Raw genomic sequence first — 17,936 nt, 5'->3', positions numbered from 1 at the left:
GAGCGAGGGATAGTTTGAAGGCCTTAGTTATTCAGATCATCAGGACCTTATTTAGGACCTGTGTCAGGGCCTTATCTAGGGACAGTGTCCACGCAAGGCTTAGGAGTAGCACCAGTACTTCTGTAAGATCAGCATCAGGGTCTTTGTTAAAGACATTGTCAGGACCTCTGTTAGGGACAGCCTCAGGGCCTCTCTTAGGGACAGCATCAAGGCCTCACTTAGGGACAGTTTCAGGAACTCAGTAAGAGATTGGTCAGGATATAAGCTTAGGATAGTGTCAGGACTTTCGATATTGACAGCAGCAGGGCCTTTATTAGGGACAGTGTCAGGGCCTGATTTAGAACTAGCATCAGTGCCTCTGTTAGGAACAGTGTCAGGGCCTGTTTTAGGTGTAGTATCAGGGCCTTATTTAGGGACAGTGTCAGGGCCTGAGTTAAGTGCAGCATCAGGGCCTGAGTTAGGAATAGTGTCAAGGCCTTAGTTAGGGTTACCATCAGTGCCTTCGTTAGGTATCGTGTCAGGGCCTGAGTTAGTAGTAGTGTCAGGGCCTCAGTTAGGCACAGTGTCAGGCCCTGAGTCATTAGTAGTGTCAAGGCCTTCATTAAGGACAGTGTCAGGGCCTGAGTTAGGTGTAGCATCAGGGCCTTAGTTAGGAGTAGTGTGAAGGGCTTGGTTAGGGTCAGTGTCAGGGCCTTAGTTAGGATTAGTATCAGAGCCTTCGTTAGGTACCGTGTCAGCGCCTTTGTTTCGTACAGTGACAGGGCCTTGGTTAGAACTAGCGTCAGAGCCTTTGTTAGTTATAATGTCAGGGCAGAGTTAGGAGTAGTGTCAGGGCCTTAGTTAGGGACACTGTCATGGCCTGAGGTAGGTGTAGTGTCAGGGCCTTAGGTAGAGACAGTATCAGGGCCTGAGTTAGTGGTAGTGTCCAGGCCTTAGTTAAGGACAGTGTCAGAGCCTTAGGTACGATTAGCATCAGAGCCTTTGTTAGGTATCGTGTTAGGGCCTGAATTAGGAGTCGCACAAGGCCCTTCATTGGGGACAGTGTTAGGGCCTGAGTTAGGAGTGGCATCAGTGCCTTTGTTAGGAACAGTGTCAGGGCCTTAGTTAGGACTAGCATCAGAGCCTTTTTTAGGAATCGTTTGAGGGCCTGAGTTAGGAGTAGTGTCAGGGCCTTAGTTAGGGACAGTGTCAGTGCCTTATTTAGGAACATCATCAGAGCCTTTTTTAGGTATCGTGTCATGGCCTGAGTTATTAGTAATCTCAGGCCTTACTTAGGGACAGTGTCATTGCCTTGGTTAGGACTAGCATCAGAGCCTTTGTTAGGGACAGTGTCAGGGTCTTAATTAGGACTGGGGTCAGGGCCTTCTGTTAGGTAGTGTCAGGGACTGAGTTAGCCATAGTGCTAGGTCCTTAGATAGGGACAGTATCAGGTCCTGACTTTGGACCAGCATCTAGGCCTTAGTTTGGGACAGTGTCAGGGCCTTGGTTAGGAGTAGCATCAGAGCCTTCTGTTAGGTACAGTGTCAGGGCCTGAGTTAGGAATAGTGTTAGGGCCTTTGTTAGGGACAGTATGAGGCCCTGACGTTGGACCAGCTTCTAGGCCTTAGTTAGGGACAGTGTCATGGCCTTGGGGCTAAATTCACGGCCTGATTTAGGCACAGCATCAGGGCTTTAGTCGGCATAAGAGGCTCGACTTTAGCTAAAGATAGAGTTAGGTTAATATCTAGGTATAGTGTCAGGAAATGACCTGGGGATAGTGTCAATACCATAGTTACTGAGAGTACCAGGGGCCTTGTTTAGAACCAGTGTCAGGGCTTCAGGTAGGGACAGCGTCAGAGCCTGATGTAAGGAGAGCGACGGCCTGAGTGAAGCCTAGCATCAGGCCCTTAGCTAGGGACATTCTCAGGGCATGACTGAGGAGCAGCATTAGGGCCTTTGTAGGATGAGCATTAGGGTCTTTGTTAAAGACATGATCAGGGCCTGAGTTAGTAGTAGGTTCAGGGCCTTAGGTAGGGAGAGTGTCAGGGCCTTAGTTAAGACTAGCATGAGAGCCTTTGTTAGGCATCACGTCAGGGCCTGTGTTATGTGTAGTGTCAGGGTCTTTGTTAGGGACAGTGTCTGACCTGAGTTAGGAGTAGTTTGAAGGCTTTAGTTAGGGCCAGTGTCAGGGCCTGAGTTAGGAGTAGTCAGTGAGTTAGTTAGGGACAGCATTAGGGCTTCAGGTAGGATAAGAAGCAGGACATTATCTACAGATCGAGTCAGGTTATGGGCTACGGAAAATGTTAGGAAATGAGCGAGGGATAGTTTGAAGGCCTTAGTTATTCAGAGCATCAGGGCCTTATTTAGGACCAGCGTCAGGGCCTTATCTAGAGAAAGTGTCAGGCCAGGCTTAGGAGCAGCACAATTGCCTCTGTAGGATGAGCATCAGGGTCTTTGTTAAAGACATTCTCAGGGCCTGTGTTAGGGACAGCCTCAGGGCCTCACTTAGGGACAGCGTCAAGGCTTGCATCAGGAGAGTTCTAGGACGTTATTAAGACATTTGTTAGAATATATTCTCAGGATAGTGTCAGGACTTTAGATATTGACGGCAGCAGGGCCTTAGTTAGGGTCAGTGTCAGGGCCTTAGGACTAGCATCAGAGCCTTCAAAGGAATCGTGTGAGGGCCTAAGTTAGGAGTAGTGTCATGGCTCTAGTTAGGGATAGTGTTAGGGCCTGAGTTACGAATAGTGTCAGTGCTTTATTTAGGGCCAGTGTCAGGGCCTGAGTTAGGTGTAGTGTCAGGGCCTTAGTTAGGGACAGTGTCAGGGCCTTAGTTAGGACTAGTGTCAGAGCCTGAGTTAGGAGTAGTGTCAGGGCCTTAGGACTAGCGTCAGGGCCTTCTGTTACGTACAGTGTTAGAACCTGAGTTAGGAATAGTGTTAGGGCCTTAGTTAGGAACAGTATCAAGCCCTGACCTAGGAGAAGCACCTAGGCCTTAATTAAGGACAGTGTCATGGACTTGGGACTAAATTCAGGGCCTGAGTTAGGCGCAGCATCAGGGCTTTAGTTATCATCAGAGGGAGGACATTAGCTAGTGACAGGGTCAGGTTAACATCTAGGGATTGTGTCACGACGTTAGTTACTGAGAGTACCAGGGCCATTTTTAGAACCAGTGTCAGGGCTTCAGGTAGGGACAGCGTGAGAGCCTGACTTAGGGAGAGTGACAAGGCCTGAGTGAGGCCTAGCATCAGGCCCTTAGCTGGGGACACTGTCAGGTCATGACTTCAGAGCAGCATCAGGGCCTTTGTAGGTTCAGTATTAGGGTCTTAGTTAAAGACATGTTCAGGTCCTGCGTTAGGAGTAGGTTCAGGGCCTTAGTTACAGAGAGTGTCAGGGCCTTAGTTAGGAGTAGCATCAGAGCCTTTGTTAGGTATCGTGTCAGGGCCTGAGTTAGGACTAGTCAGGGCCTTAGTTAGGGACAGCATTAGGGCTTCAGGTAGGATCAGAGGCAGGACATTAGCTATGGATCGAGTCAGGTTAAGGGCTAGGGATAATGTCAGTAAATGAGCAAGGGATAGTTTGAGGGCTTTAGTTACTCAGAGCATCATCAGGGCTTTATTTAGAAGCAGCCTCAGGGCCTTATCTAGGGACAGTGTCCGGGAAAGGCTTAGTCGCACCACAAGCGCCTCTGTGGGATCAGCATCAGGGTGTTGGTTAAAGATGTTGTCGGGGTGTCTGTTACGGACAGCCTCGGGGCCTCACTTAGGGACAGCGTCAAGGTTCACTTAGGGAGAGTTTCAGGACTTCAGTAAGAGATGGGTCAGGATCTAAGCTCAGGACTGTGTCAGGATATAGATATTGACAGCAGCAAGTCTTTATGTAGGGACAGGGTCAGGGCCTGAGATAGGAGTAGCATCGGTGCTTTTGTTAGGTTAGAGTTAGGGTTAGGGTTAGGGTTATGGATAGAGGTTTTGGGTTAGAGGTTTAGGGTTAGGGTTAGGTGTTAGGGTTAGGGTTAGCGTTAGTGTTATGGGTAGGGTTAGTTAGGGTTAGGGTTGGGGTAGGGTTAGGTTTAGGGTTAGGGATTAAGGTTTAGGGTTTAGGGTTAGGTTTAGGGTTTTAGGGTTTTAGGTTCTCAGTGTTAGGGTTAGGGTTTAGGGTTAGGTTCAGGGTCAGGGTCAAGACTAGGGTTTTGGGGTTAGGGTTTAAGGGTTACGGTGAGGGTTAGGGTAAGAGGGTAGGCTTAGGGTTAGCATATTGGTTACAATACAGGTTAGGGTATGGCTACGGCTCAGGCTTAGGGTATGTGTTAGGGTACAGTTTAAGGTTAGGGCACGGGTTATGGTTGGGGTATGGGTTAGGGTCAGGGTCAGGGTTGGGTTAGGGTTAGGGTTTAGGGTTTAGGGTTAGCGTTAGCGAACGGGTAAGGTTTATGGTAAAGGTGAGTGTTAGGGTAGTGTTAAGGTTAGGTTTAGGGTTAGGGTAAGGTTTAGGGTTAGGGTTACGGGTTAGGGTTAAGGTTAGGTTTAGGGTTAGTGTTAGTGTTGGCTTAGGGTTATGTTTAGGTTTAGGGGTTAGGGTCAGGGTCCATTTCAGGGTTAGGTTAGGGTATGGGTTAGGGTATGGGTCAGGTTATGGTTTAGTGTTAGCGTACGGGTTACTGTTAGGGTATGGGTTAGGGTATGGTATGCCTTAGTTTCAGGATTCAGGTATGGGTTAGGGTACGGCTATGGATTAGGTTTAGGGTATGGGTTAGGGTACAGGTTAGGGTTAGGGTACGGGCTAGGGTTAGGGTACAGTTTAGGGTGTGGAGCAAGGGTGTCCTGAAGGGAGTGGCTTGGGGTCAGGAGGCGGTGGAGACTGTGTTTCGTGGGAGAGTCTCGCACACCTGTGACATTTCATTCTCGGGGTCACCACAGCAGCGCGGATCCACCATCTGCCCATTTTTCTGTTCCTTCTTCGCTCACTCATTCCCTTGCTCATTCGTTCATTGACCCTCTCGATCCGTGACTTGAGCAGTTACTAAGGGTGTTCTGTCTGCAGCAAAACACAGGACGCAGAGTGCCCGAGAGATCTGGCCATCGGTAAGACTAAGGCCTGCTCAGCGCGTCACTCACGGTGAGCCCGGGAGTGAACTTTGCACCAGAGCAGGGTCTCCAGGGGGACGAGAGGACCATGCAACTGGGTTGCTGCTGCTTCCCGCCTCCTCTCCCTCAGGCTCCCTGGCCTGCCTGCGTCCCTGTGGCACAGCTCTGTGTTTGGTCACCCTTTGTGTGGCAGAGGCCTGGAGGAGATGGTCAGTGTCCTCATGGGAGGATCCTGCTGCCCACAGAGCATCTGGGACTCTGAATCCAAGTTCAGCAAGGGGGATACTCTGGAACTTTCTGACCCTCCAGGCCCCAAAAGCCTGGGAGCTTGGCTGGGCTCCCGTACCAACTTCTTATGCAGTCTCCCTGGATCCCCCATCCCACCACGGTGAGGATCCAGAAGGTGCTATGTGAGGCCCTTTCCAGTCTGGGCAGCACCAGGGCCCTGGGGCTCTTCCAGGCCCAGAGCATCTCTGAGTGTGTTCCAGTGTAGTGAAAAACTGACAGTTTTCACACAGTGTAGAACAAGCCTGGCTGTTATTTATGGTTCGTGTTGTGTGTGATTTTTCATGGTCTTGGAGAGTCCTATCATTTTTTTAATGCATCAGCACATTTTCCCACAGCACGTGCTTGAGTCCACAGGCTCAGGGGGTATTCCTGGGTTCTCTGGTCAGGAAGGCCCAGTCAGACTGGAGGGGAGACTGACTACACCCAAGGCCTGGTCCTTGTCAGGCAGAGGGCAGGAGAGAGTCCAGTTGAGGTAGGATTGAGGCTTATTTCAGGAGGGTCATCCTGACTGTGGTCTAAAGAGATGCTGCTGCTTCTGGGAATATTTTTTTCTAGAGGAGAAAAACAGAGATGTTGTATAGAGCATGACTTGGACTAACAGGCAAAGGCAAGTCCGTGCAGGCCTGCTAGAGGGGGATCATGTCTCCCAGATCTTCATGGACTGTAGACCCAGCACCTCCGCAATCAGCCCCAGGTGGAGCAGCATTAAGACATAGAAGAAGTGGACTTGGGTCAGATTGCAGCTTTGTGATTGTGCACAGAGACGGCTGACTGTTTCCCAACTCCAGGGTTCTAGAACTGGGGCCTCTGGAGGGCATAGGCATTCAGGAATATGGTGAAGTGCTTATGGAAGAGTAGATAGCAAAATGTAAGCCTCAGCCCAGAGCAAGATACCATGCAAGATAACACAAGACCTCCTGTCCGGAAGTAGCACAGACATGACCTGCAACTGACACTGAGACTTGCTTCTCCCACGAGCGGCTGGGGCAGCGGAAGGCTCGGCTGAGGCAGCTGAGCAGGCTGGGTCTGTACCCCACGACTGGGCAGGGCAGAGCGTGCTTGAGCCTTCAACGAGCCTCTGTGACAGATGCAGGGCCGTGACCATCTTTATTTCCCAGGGACCATCTGCTGTCTCCTCGTTCTTGGGGAGGGTGAAACAAAAACAAACTTTGTGAAATTTCCTGAGCTTTTGTGTGTATGTGTGTGTATTACATGAGTGTGCACAAGCATGTGCATGTGTGTGCTGTCTGTGCACAGGTCTGTGTACATCCGAGTGCATGTGAGTGTGTTTATGTGCAGGCAGGCACATGTGTGTATGCACGTGTTTTTGCATGCGCAGCACGTGTGATTGTGTGCCTGTGTGTGACTGCTGTCCGTCTTTTCATGTGTGTGTGTACATGTGTGTGAATGCCGGTATGCTTGGGCATGTACGTCCACATGTGTGTGTACACATGTGTGCTGTGGGGGGATGAGGAAGGCATGGAGTTGTTGCTTTCTGGTGTCGCCTTCCCCCACCCTCCCTTTTGCTGTTGCCTCAGCACTTTGTGGTGAAGTGTAGAGACTCAAAAGGAGGACCACTACCCGCTACCGTCAGTGATCTGCCTGCTCATCCTCATGGTCATCCATCTGTCCAGTAAACATCCCTGAGCCTGTGCCATGTGCTGGGGCCTGGGGTCCACAGTGAAGCAGGCGCATGCTCTCAGCTGTGCTCAGCCCAGCCGGGCATGGGGCAGAGAAGCTGCAGGCCAGGTGTGTCTGCAGAGGGAGAGGTTACCTCTGGCTGGTGGGTCAGCGGAGGTGGCAGCTGAGCTGAACTGAAGGAGCGGGATGGATGGAGCTCGCTCTAGAGGAGGGTGGGGGCAGGGGGCAGGGGAAGGGGCTGGGTGCCTGGCTCGCGGGGAGGACGCGTCGCAGAGGGGCTGCAAGGGTGGCCAGACAGCTAGCTTTGACTTTGTTTTATAGACAGAGAGAACAGTTTTGGAACCAGTGTGACAGGATTAGGCCCACATTTTTCCTCTGGTGGCGGCTGAGGGGTTTGATGGTAGGTAGAAGAGAGAAGCTGGGCCGAGGAACAGGGGTGACGGTAGGGGCTGTGCCTCTGCCAGGCTTCCAGCCTCTTTGTGGTGGTCCCTTGGGTCCACAAGGTTAGCACACACCTTGTGTGAGGCCGGAATGGGGCTTCCTCTTCATTCCCTCTTTCCCAGAAGTAAACGCAACACAGTTTGGAGTTGGTGAGACTGAGGGGGCCATCTTGCAGGAAAGGCAAGTGTCAGCGTTGGCTGGGGTGCCTACCCGGGGTCAAGGGGGAACCCTTAGCCAGACCCGCAGACCCCAGGGAAGGACACGGTGTGCTCAGAGAGGCAGGGATAGTCAGGAGAGCCAGGTGTGCAGAGAAGGCTCGGCCAAGGGGGCCCTGGGGGCTCAGGGAGTGAGGGGAGGGGTGGCCAGACAGCCGTGAATGAGGCCCAGGGGTCGACGGGGTCGTGCTGTGTGCAGGGTGGACACACAGGGCCCCAGGCTGTTCTGTAGGGAACGTCTCCCGGCTGCAGTGGGCTCTGGAAATTGTCTGCGGGTTGCCATGCCTCCTGGGGCTCTCCGGCCCAGTCCCTAGCCGGGAGCTGCCTGTCCAGCCTACCCCGGCTCCACCTCCAGACTGCGCAAGGCTGGGCGGGTGGGACGGGCTCCTCGTGCCTCGGTTGCCATGACCTGTGACGTTTCCTTTCCAGTTGCCAGGTTCATTATAAGGATACATGCACAGTTTGTTGCGTTGTCTTGCGCCACCCATTGGCTTAGGGAAGAACTGCCCTGGTAGGTCGGCCTGCAAGGTGTGCTGCTTCAGAGCCTCCATCTGACATACTCTTCCCTGTCGGAAATGCAAACACAGCACACACTCCCTGCCTGGTTTGGGAGTGATGACACCTCACCTCTCGCCCCTCCTACCCTGTCCTGCCCACACTCCAACCTCAAGGACACCAGTTCCGCATCTGACTCCCGACCCCTCCAGCTGGCTGGGGACAGGCAGCCTCATGACACAGTGTGCACAAAGGTTTCTGGCCGGGCTGTGAGGATGGGGACCAGGTCCCACCTGTGCAAATGAAGCAGGCGTCTCACCTGGATTTGTCTCCGGGCTCTTGAAGGTGGACTGAAGGTCAGACAGTCCAGAGGCCAAGGGCCCCAGAGGAGGGGGGTGTGGGCGCAGGTAGACCAGGAGCAGCTGCCCCTCTGGTCAGGAGAGTCCAACAACCCAGGGCTTTCTGGTTCCTGGGGGGAGGAGAGGGCAGAGGCAGTGGGGGCCCAAAGACAGGTCCTGATTCACCTCTGGATGGAGCCACTCAGCTGAGCCCAGGTTTTGAGGCATTACAGTTAAAGGATGCAGGCTAGAGGGTCAGGGTTAGAGGGTCAGGTTAGATGGTCTGAGTCATATTCAGGGTAAGGGTTAGGAGTTTACAGGTCAAGGTCGAGTATCTAGGGGCTAGGGGTTAGGAGTCTTAGGGTTTAGGGTTAGAGATGAGGAGGTTAGGGTAAGGGAGGGAACAGTAGAGATTTGGGCGTTAGGGTTAGTGGGTTAGTGTTAAGCACAACTGGCCCACGGCCCCCCTAACCCCACACCTCTGAGTCCTGTAAGATGGACAGGACTTGCCCGGGGTCACTCACGAGTGGGGGTTCACCTGGGCCGCTGGTTATCTACCCCCGTCCTGGAACCTGAGAGCAGAAGAACAAAACGTCTGCTCGGGTCACTGACTGTTTCAAATCCAACTCAACCTCAGTCAATGGCTGTTAGGGCCTCAGAAGCCCACAGGGCTTCCTCCTACCATCTGAACTGGAGAGAGTAGTGCTGGCCCCACTTGGCCTGGGCAGCCCGGGTCCAGCAGAGGGCTGACTGAGTTCACTCCATGGTCATGTTATGAATTTATACAGAACTTGGTGCAGCGACCTACCAGCCCCCAGGTGCTGCCTCCTGAGGGCTGGTGGGGCCCTCCTGAGACTGCAGGCATCCTTTGTCCCATGTGAGTGGGCATCAATAGACATCAAGTCTCAGGACAGCCCTTGACCTCTGACCATCCAGGCAGTCATCTGTGGTCCTCCAGCTCAGGCCAGTCTGGTCCCTGTCAAGCCCCTGTGGCCAATTACTGAGCTGACCTTGTTGCTGGGCAATTGAACAGCTACCTGGGTAGCACAGACAGCCCTTTGGGATGTTTCAGTTACTAACATGCATGTGGTTGAGAAAAGGGCCTCCCCCTCACAGGCTCATAGCCTGCCAAGCGAGGTGATAACCGTCTAAACATTTGAGTGTGTCCCTGACACAACAACCATACGGCAGACCATGGCCTTGCAATCCTTTGGGCTTCCAGCTGTAACAAACTTTTGATATTCATACTCATTAAGTGTCAAAAGATACGGGAGCAACTGGGCCACCCAGTGGACAGTTTCACACTGAGGCTGCATGGGCTTGGAGAGCCACGTGCACCCATGTGGTCTCTGAAAGCTGCCAATGATGGATTCCATGATACGGCATAATCCTTGAGCCTCCCACTGCTTCATTGAGCAAGAACTTCCTAACCACCATAGCATTTAGTCTCTGCTCTTTGTAAAGGAGGGAGGAGACTGGATAAATGAGCAGTATTGTTCTTGGGGGATGGATGAGTCACGTGGCCATGGGGCAGGTGTGACTCCTGGGCTCCCGCCACCAGAGACATCAAGGAGGGCTGTGCGTTTTGCAAGAGGAAGAGGTTCTTGCTGTTGTGGACGGACAGCAAGAGCACTGGATGGGTGGCTGCAGCCCCTGACCCTAAATCAGCCCCTTCCTTCCTTGGCCTTCAGATCCCACAGCTGTGCAGTGGGCCGTCAGTGGTGTGGAATCTGCCGCTTTCCCCAATCCAGCATCTGTTCTCATGCCAAAGTCCAGAACCTCAGCTTTCCTTTGGGAACTTCTTACCTGTTTCCAGTCCAAACAGTTCCAGAGGGCTGATGCTACGTTCCACCCACCTTGAAGATGGGCATATGATCCACACTTAGCCAATCCCATGTTCCATCCTATGGGTGCTCTGATGGGTTCAAGGATGATGCTATGATCCAAACCAGGCCAATGACGTTTATTTTATTTTATTTTTTGTCCATACCGTGCACGCGGGATTTTAGTTCCCTGACCAAGGATCGAACCTGTGCCCCTTACATTGGGAGCTCAGAGTCTTAACCACTGGACCACCAGGGAAGTCCTATCCCCTCATTTTCAAAACTGCTATGGATTTAAAGCACATAAGATGGTTGTGATATGAGTGGCCTTTTCAGTATGACTTCTTTGACTTAGAATGTTTTCAATGTTTATCCATGTTGTAACATGTATTATCAGTGTTTCATTCATTTTTTTTATTGTGGTTAAAAATACATAACATGAGGATGGGGGGCAAGTGGAGGGAACGGCCCAGATGCACACCATTCACAGACCCTCTGGACTGGAAGGACTCGTGAGAGCCGGAGCCCAGAAATCCAGGTATGGATATGACGCAGCGTCCCCTCCAATTCCCGTGAGCGCCCCTTGCTCCATCCTGCGCCCAAATACGTCAGCTAGGCCCTCTCCCCACTCTTGACACTCCAGACTCAGCTGGGACAGACCTCCGCAGCCGCTGCTCCCCACCCTGCAGGAGAAGCTCAGAGGTCCTGTCCCCCTTTCCTCTGAGGGACTCTTTTTGGTGACCACAAAAGGATTTGGTCGCTCAGGACAAATTTGGTAGAGGACAGCGGAATGGGTGCGCCCGGCGCGCCACGCTTCCTCCTGACCTTCGACTTGGACGAGACTATCGTGGAAGAAAACAGCGACGACTCCGTCGTGTGCGTGCCGCGGCGGGCCAGTGGCTGCCTGAGAGCCTGCGTGCCACCTAGCGCGAGGGCTTCTACAACGAGTACATGCAGCACGTCTTCCAGTACCTGGGCAAGCAGGGCGTGCGGCCGCGGGACTTGCGCGCCATCTACGAGGCCATCCCCCTGTCGCCTAGTACGGACGAGCTGTTGCAGTTTGTGGCCAAGCAGGGAGCCTGCTTTGAGGTTATTCTCATCTCAGACGCCAACACCTTTGGCGTGGAGAGTGCGCTGTGCGCCGCCGGCCACCACGGCCTGTTCTGCCACATCTTCAGCAACCCGTCGGGGCCCGACCCTTGGGGGCTGCTGGCGCTGCGGCCCTTCCACGCGCACAGATGCGCTCGCTGCCCCACCAATATGTGCCAGCACAAGGTGCTCAGCGACTATCTGTGCGAGCAGGCCCACGACGGCGTGGCCTTCGAGCACCTTTTCTACGTGAGCGACGGCGCCAACGACTTCTGCCCCATGGGGCTGCTGGCAGGCGGCGACGTGGCCTTCCCGCGCCGCCACTACCCCATGCACCGCCTTATGCAGGAGGCGCAGAAGGCCGAACCCAGGTCCTTCTGCGCCAGGGTGGTGCCCTGGGAAACCTCCACCGAAGTGCGCCTACACCTGCATCAGGTGCTGAGGACGTGGCCTGCAGAGGCCACCCGGGCGGGGAGGGGCTGGGGCGGTGGGGGTCGGGAAAGAGAAAGCTAGTTTTATTACTCCCTTTCCCTTTCGTTTTGGTATATTCCTCCAGGATTTCCTGGAATCCCAGGTTGGTCCATTTGGGGACTGGAGGAGGGAGTTGGGAGCTGTCCCCATCTGTGCAGTTAACCGAGCTTAGCTGCCTCCCCCAGTTCCACTGCAAGCGAATTCTGGAGTCTGGCCACAGCAGCGTGGCACGCATATCTGAGCAGGCAGCAGTGTTTCCACAAACCTTGTCCTCTCAGTTGGGAGGACGGGGTTCCCTGTCAGGGTAGAGAAGGAACATGTCCCGCCACGTTGTGGTTAACTGTTGCCTTGGGCTGTGTGGCCTCCCTCCTCCAGTCTTCTGTCCAGAGGACCTAGGCCCCGAAATGTACCCCCCTGACCTCCCCCGCACCGGACTCCCCACAGAGAGAGGTGCTCCCTGCCGACGGTCCCAGGCCTAGATCTTGCTTTACGTACTGTGACTCTACACTACACTCCTTGCCCCCCACCCCGCCACCCTGTTAGCATCCCCACAGGATAAAAAGCTAGAGGGAACAGTCACCTCCTCTTGGTGGAAAGAGGTAGCACACTGTTCCGGGGCTGGGGTCTGGCCAGCCAGGGACCTCACAGAGCCCGAAGATGTCTCCTTGCACCCCAGCCTCGTCTATGCAGCAAGAAAGCAGGGACTTAATCAAAGTCGCCCCACTGACTGGGCCTTTTGAGTCCCCCTCCTCCCATATGGAACAGAAAGCCATGATGCTGTAAAGCAGAGCCAGTGGAAACCCAAGGCCCACCTCCCTCTTCTGGAGTTTCAGAGCTGTGAAGGAGGTGAAGGGGCGGAGGTGAGCGAGGTGTCTCACGCTGCCGTCTGGGGGATGAGGGCGAGGTGAGCTCTGCTCTCAGAGAGCCCCACCTAAGTGAGGGAGCTGGTTCCCACTCTTGGAGGAGTGCCCAGCCTGGGGAACCAAGACTGAATACATAACAAAGCAGGCAACAGGCAAAAGAGCAGGGTGCGGCCCACCTTCGCAGAGGGGCACAGGGGTCTAGTGTGGAGGGCTCAGTGAGCACCGAGGAGATGGGAGATACTGCTGCTTAGGGCAGGCAGAGGAGGCTTAACTAGTGGGAGCCTTACAAGTGGGTTGCCTTTCAGTCCCTCGGCCCGCTAGCCCTGCAGGGCAATCATCAGGAGGTCATCAGAATTTTATTCAAAGTTGGCACTTGCAGCTGGAGACCCTGTCTTGCATGGCGTAAGGGTCCCCTGTGGGTAAGGTCACGAAACTCCTTGGCTTCCAGTTCTTTCCTGTCTCCAGCAGGCCTCTGGGTACCTCCTCTGTCTTTACCAGGACGCCTTCCCACTGAAATGGGGGGAAGGAACAGACACAGCTCACAGCCCAGGAGGCGTGCCGGTCTGGTCCAGTCTTGAGCAGGCTTTGGTGTGGGACTCAAGAGGCTCACACAAGGCGGTGCTTGGGTCAGCATCCCAGAGATCCCAGGCTGTCAGCAGCTGGGCTGCGTATAGTTCTTGGGGAAGAATCCAGACCCCTCTGAGCCGATGCCCTCACAGCGGCCATTGGAGTAGTGGCGGGTGATGCAGATAATGGTTCCCTCAGAGAAGGAAAGTTCATTGTCCTTCTGGTGGGTGTATGGGTACAGTGTCATTACTACAGGGCGGGAGGAGAGGGGTGCCATGAGATGTGCCTCCTGCCCCGCCATAGGGATGCTTGTGCCCACATACTGGACTCTAGGGGGCAATGTAGGGAGTGGGGCAGGAGATGCCTTCTTCAAAGCCCCTGGACTCCTCCCCAGCTGAGCTAATATTCAGTATCAGGCCAGCTGCTTCCCTCCTCTGTGGGGGTGCGGTGAGGTGGAATAAAAGGCTCCACAAGTGTGACACAAGCCATCCCCTCCACTCCAAGAAACTTCAGTGTTTGAGAGCAGGGCCCCAGGATCTACCCATGTTTTGTAATCTGCTTTCAGCCCCCGTTCATCCTGGTCTTCCCACAATGTCTCTGGCAGGTGCTGGAGGTATTGCTCAGTAGGTTCTCTAGTAGGTGCTCAGTAAATACAGCAACATTGAACAGTGTAGACTTTGCCGAGTGAGCCTTGGGCAAGTCACTTAGTTTAACCTCTCAGGCTCAGCTTCGTCTGTTAAATGGGAGTGTGAAGATCGTAGGAGGTTAAGTTAAAGAAAATGGATGAGAAGCTTTGACTCTGGGGTCTGGTATAAAGCAGGGGCTAAAGTATGTTAAACCCCCCCACATAACATTTACCATTTAAATCATTTTGAGCATACAGTTCTATGGCATTAACTACATTCACGTTGTTGTACAAATAGCCTCAGCATCCACCTCCGGAACTTATTCATTTTCCCTATTTAAAATTGTGTATCAGTTTCTCTAAATTTTGCCAACATTTGTTATTTTTAGGTTTCTTGATTGTAGGCGTTCTAGTGTGTGGAGGGGTCGGCGTTGTGGTGTTAACTTGCATTTCATTACGACTAATGACGATTAACATCTCTTCATGTGCTTGCTGACCATTTGTATGTCTTATCTGGAGAAGGGTCTTTTGAAGTCCCTTTTCCATTTAAAACATTGGGTTGTTTGCCGAGTCCCGCCAAGCGCTCCTCCTGGCGGCTTTGGTGTCGGTGAGTCCAGCCTGGAGCGGTCTCCGCGCCGCAGGGGCCCACGCCCCGGGGCATCGCTAGCTGCCTCTCAGGAGAGGAGATGCCCGCCCCCCGGCGCCCGTGCCTGGAGCGCCGAGATCGTGCTGCGCCTAACGGGGCGGGTGTTTCTCGGCATTGGCTGCGGGTCACCTGAGCGCGGCGGCTTTCTGCGCGCTTTTCCCGGAGGAAAGTGTCCCGGAAGTGGGCGTTCCGGCGCCCGTGCCTGGAGCGCCGAGACCGTGCTGCGGCGCGCGGACGCGGCGCCGCCGGGGCGGGTCTTGCTCGGCATTGGCTGCGGGTCACCTGAGCGCGGCGGCGGTCTGTGCGCCTCTCCCGGAGGAGCGTGTCCCGGAAGTGGGCGTTCCGGCGCCCGTGCCTGGAGCGCCTAGATCATGATGCGCCGCGCGGACGCGGCGCCGCCGGGGCGGGTCTTGCTCGGCATTGGCTGCGGCTCACCTGAGCGCGGCGGCGGTCTGCGCGCCTCTCCCGGAAGAGAGTGTCCCGGAAGTGGGCGTCCCGGCCAGAGCGCACCTGGCGCGGGGCGTCCTTGGCGCTCCTCGCCTTCGGCGCCACGCGAGCCGGCGGGGGTCTAGAGAGCCAGCGCCCGGCGGCTGGGAACGACCCGTCCCGTGGGTCCCTGGCACCCCAGCGGCATCCGAGCGCGGAGCGGAGGGCTGCGGACCGCAGGTCAGGGGACAGGGGTTGGTGGGGGTGGGTGGAGGAAGGAACGACGAAATTACACCAGAGCTGTTTGGTACAGGGGCAGAAACAGAAAACTCAGACGTACCACTGCAGAGGCCATGGGAGTTAAGTTGTAAATGCTGCTGGTTTTTAGTAGCCGGCAGCCATTCTCTTCCTGTAGCTGATGGGATACAAAGCTCTACTGGGTTGTTCTTTGCACGGGATAGTCTTGTTTTGCAGAAATTCAGCTCATAGCCATTCTTGATGTGTAAGTGTAAGGTCGGATCTTAACAAACGGCATCGCGAAACAGGAAAGTTTCAAGTGAGCTTTATTAGGGGGTGCTCCCGGGCGAGGGCTGGGCAAGATTTTATAGGGGAAGAAGGGAAAGGGGTGTGGTGAACCTGGGAGGGCGCAGGGAATTCCTTATCTGGTGGTCTCTTCGGGTGTCGTGGCACTATCTGGTGCCGGTTCCATCAGTCTTGGGACCGCTAGTCCCGTCCCTCGAAAGGCGGGAAGGCTGGGCCGGGTGGAAAGCCCCCAGGTCAGTTCCTGGAACTGGGTGGTCCGGAATGTCTCCAGGTCAGTTTCTGGAACTGGGTGGTCCGGAGAGTTTCGGTCTGATGCAACCTGTGAATCTGATTACGTTCCCCTGCCTCGGGCCAGTTGGCCTTACATCCCGACATCTTTGGTGTAATGGGGCGGCGTTCCGATCTCTGGCTACTTCATGCTGAATGGGGGCGTCGAAAGGGGAGTCGGGCGACCAGAGGTTCGAGGCTTAGGGGAGACCAGTGGGGGTTTCTGTAGGAAGCAAGGTGTAAGGACCGAGGAACATTTGGTTTGTGGCCACCCGAGAGACTTCCTCCATGCGCCGGCGAAGGAACCTAAGAAAACGGGGCAAACATGAGCAAGATACAGATGAGAATTAAGGGGCCTCAGATTGGTGTTAGCCAGGTACAGAGGGTGGATCGCCCCCAATCGGGAGTTGGGGAGGCGGACTGTTGGTGGTTGCGTTGGAGTTCTTCTCTTAAGCGATGGAGGGCATTTACAGCAGCATTCCTCCTGTAGGAAGAGGCAGGTACCTCCTTTGTCGGTCGTCAGGAGATCCAGGGCTCATCGATTCTGGAGAGCGACTCGGGCTATGGAGGTGATTTGGCACTGGAGAGAGGAGATGGAGGCGGCGGAGCCTTCAATGGCTAGCTGGAGTTTATGTTCTAAGTCGCGGGATGTTGAAACACTATGTGTTAGAGCTCCCCCCCGCCCCCCGAGGCCTGCAGCGACCAGGGAGGAGGCGAGAGAGATGCCTGCGACCAGAGGAAGAAAGATAGCTCTTTTCCATCGGGTAAAGGGCGGCGTGATTAGCGTGGAAAATTCGTCTTGGCTATACAGTGTGAGTTGTGGGACGAGAGTAACGGGGATACATGGGAAGGGGGAGGAAGAATTGATCTCTTTTGTCAGGGAACCATTGCACCACAAAAACATACCTGGTGGTGCTTCAATTGACGTGTTTACCGTGAGGGATGGGTTGCAAATAAACCCAGTATCAGCTAGATTTGGGCGGCTGCCGTAACAGATGGTGAGATTTTTTTGAATCAAGGAATATAGGGACTTTTAACGGGGAAAAAGGTGGGTTTTGGGATGTGTAGGAAGTAGATTTGAAGGGCTGGTCGAGTGGGACAGCAGCCAAGGGTGGACGGCCAAGCGAGGCACATAGAAAGCAGTCAGAGATGTTACCTATTCCTGTGTGGTTGAGTATCTGTAGTGTTTGGTCAGTTCGGCTGCTGCTGCTAGGGCCCGAAGGCATGGTTGCCATCCCCGAATGGTTGGGTCTAGCTGTTTGGGTAGGTAAGCCACGGGGCGGTAGGAAGGCCCTACAGGCTGGGCAAGGAGTCCAGTGGCTATTGAGGCCCGTTCATCCACAAAAAGGTGAAAAGGTCGGTTTGGGTTGGGCAGAGAAGGGGGAGGAGAAGATATCAGAGCGCTACGGAGGGTGAGAAAGGCCTGTGTAACAGCGGAAGGAGAGGTGAGGGGTCCTTGAGGGGTTTCTTTAGTGGCTAGATATAAGGGTTTAGCGAGGAGAGCAAAGTTAGGGATCCAGTGTCGGAAAAATCCTATAAGGCTCAAAAAGGAGAGAATTTGTTCTGCTGTTTCCGGAGGCTGGAGTTCACGGATAATCCGGGTGCGATCGGCTGTCAGACCTTTTGTGGTGGGAGTAAGGTGGAGCCCCAGGTAGGTTACAGAAGATACAGATAACTGAGCCTTGGCTGGGGAGACCCGATAACCGCGAGAGCCAAGGTAATTGAGGAGATCTGCAGTATGTAGTCTTGAGAGGCTGAGAGATGGGCTACAAAGGAGGAGGTCATGTACATATTGAAGGAGTGTGCTGGGGGTAAGGGAGCAGGAAGTGAGGTCCCGTGCCAGCGCCTGACCGAAGAGGTGAGGAGTGTAGCGGAAGCCCTGGGGAAGAACTGTCCAGGTGAGCTGACTGGAAGTATGAGTATCCAGATCCGTCCAGGTAAAGACGAAGAGGAAATAGAAGTCGGGATGTTAGAGGGATAGTGAAAAAGGCGTATTTGAGATCCAGAACCGTAAAGTGGGTTGTGGATGGGGGGATATGGGAGAGCAAGGTGTATGGGTTTGGTACTACTGGGTGGAGAGGAATTATGGCCTCATTGTTTAGTCGGAGGTCCTGGACCAGGCGATAATCCCC

General features: G+C 54.2%; 1 pseudogene across 1 annotated transcript; it reads left to right on the top strand.

The window, feature by feature from the left end:
• Positions 1-11,097: 11,097 nt before the first annotated feature.
• Positions 11,098-14,701, top strand: LOC309797496 (phosphoethanolamine/phosphocholine phosphatase-like; annotated as a pseudogene). Its single transcript has 2 exons — positions 11,098-11,831; positions 14,564-14,701. The product of its transcript is annotated as a phosphoethanolamine/phosphocholine phosphatase-like (transcript).
• The last annotated feature ends 3,235 nt before the right edge of the window (positions 14,702-17,936 follow it).

The sequence above is a fragment of the Mesoplodon mirus genome (assembly GCF_964341445.2).
Source record: "Mesoplodon mirus genome assembly, contig: HAP1_SCAFFOLD_641, whole genome shotgun sequence".
Lineage (NCBI taxonomy): Eukaryota > Metazoa > Chordata > Mammalia > Artiodactyla > Ziphiidae > Mesoplodon > Mesoplodon mirus.
Note: the sequence above shows the minus strand (reverse complement) of the source record. Positions and strands in the feature narration are given on the sequence as shown.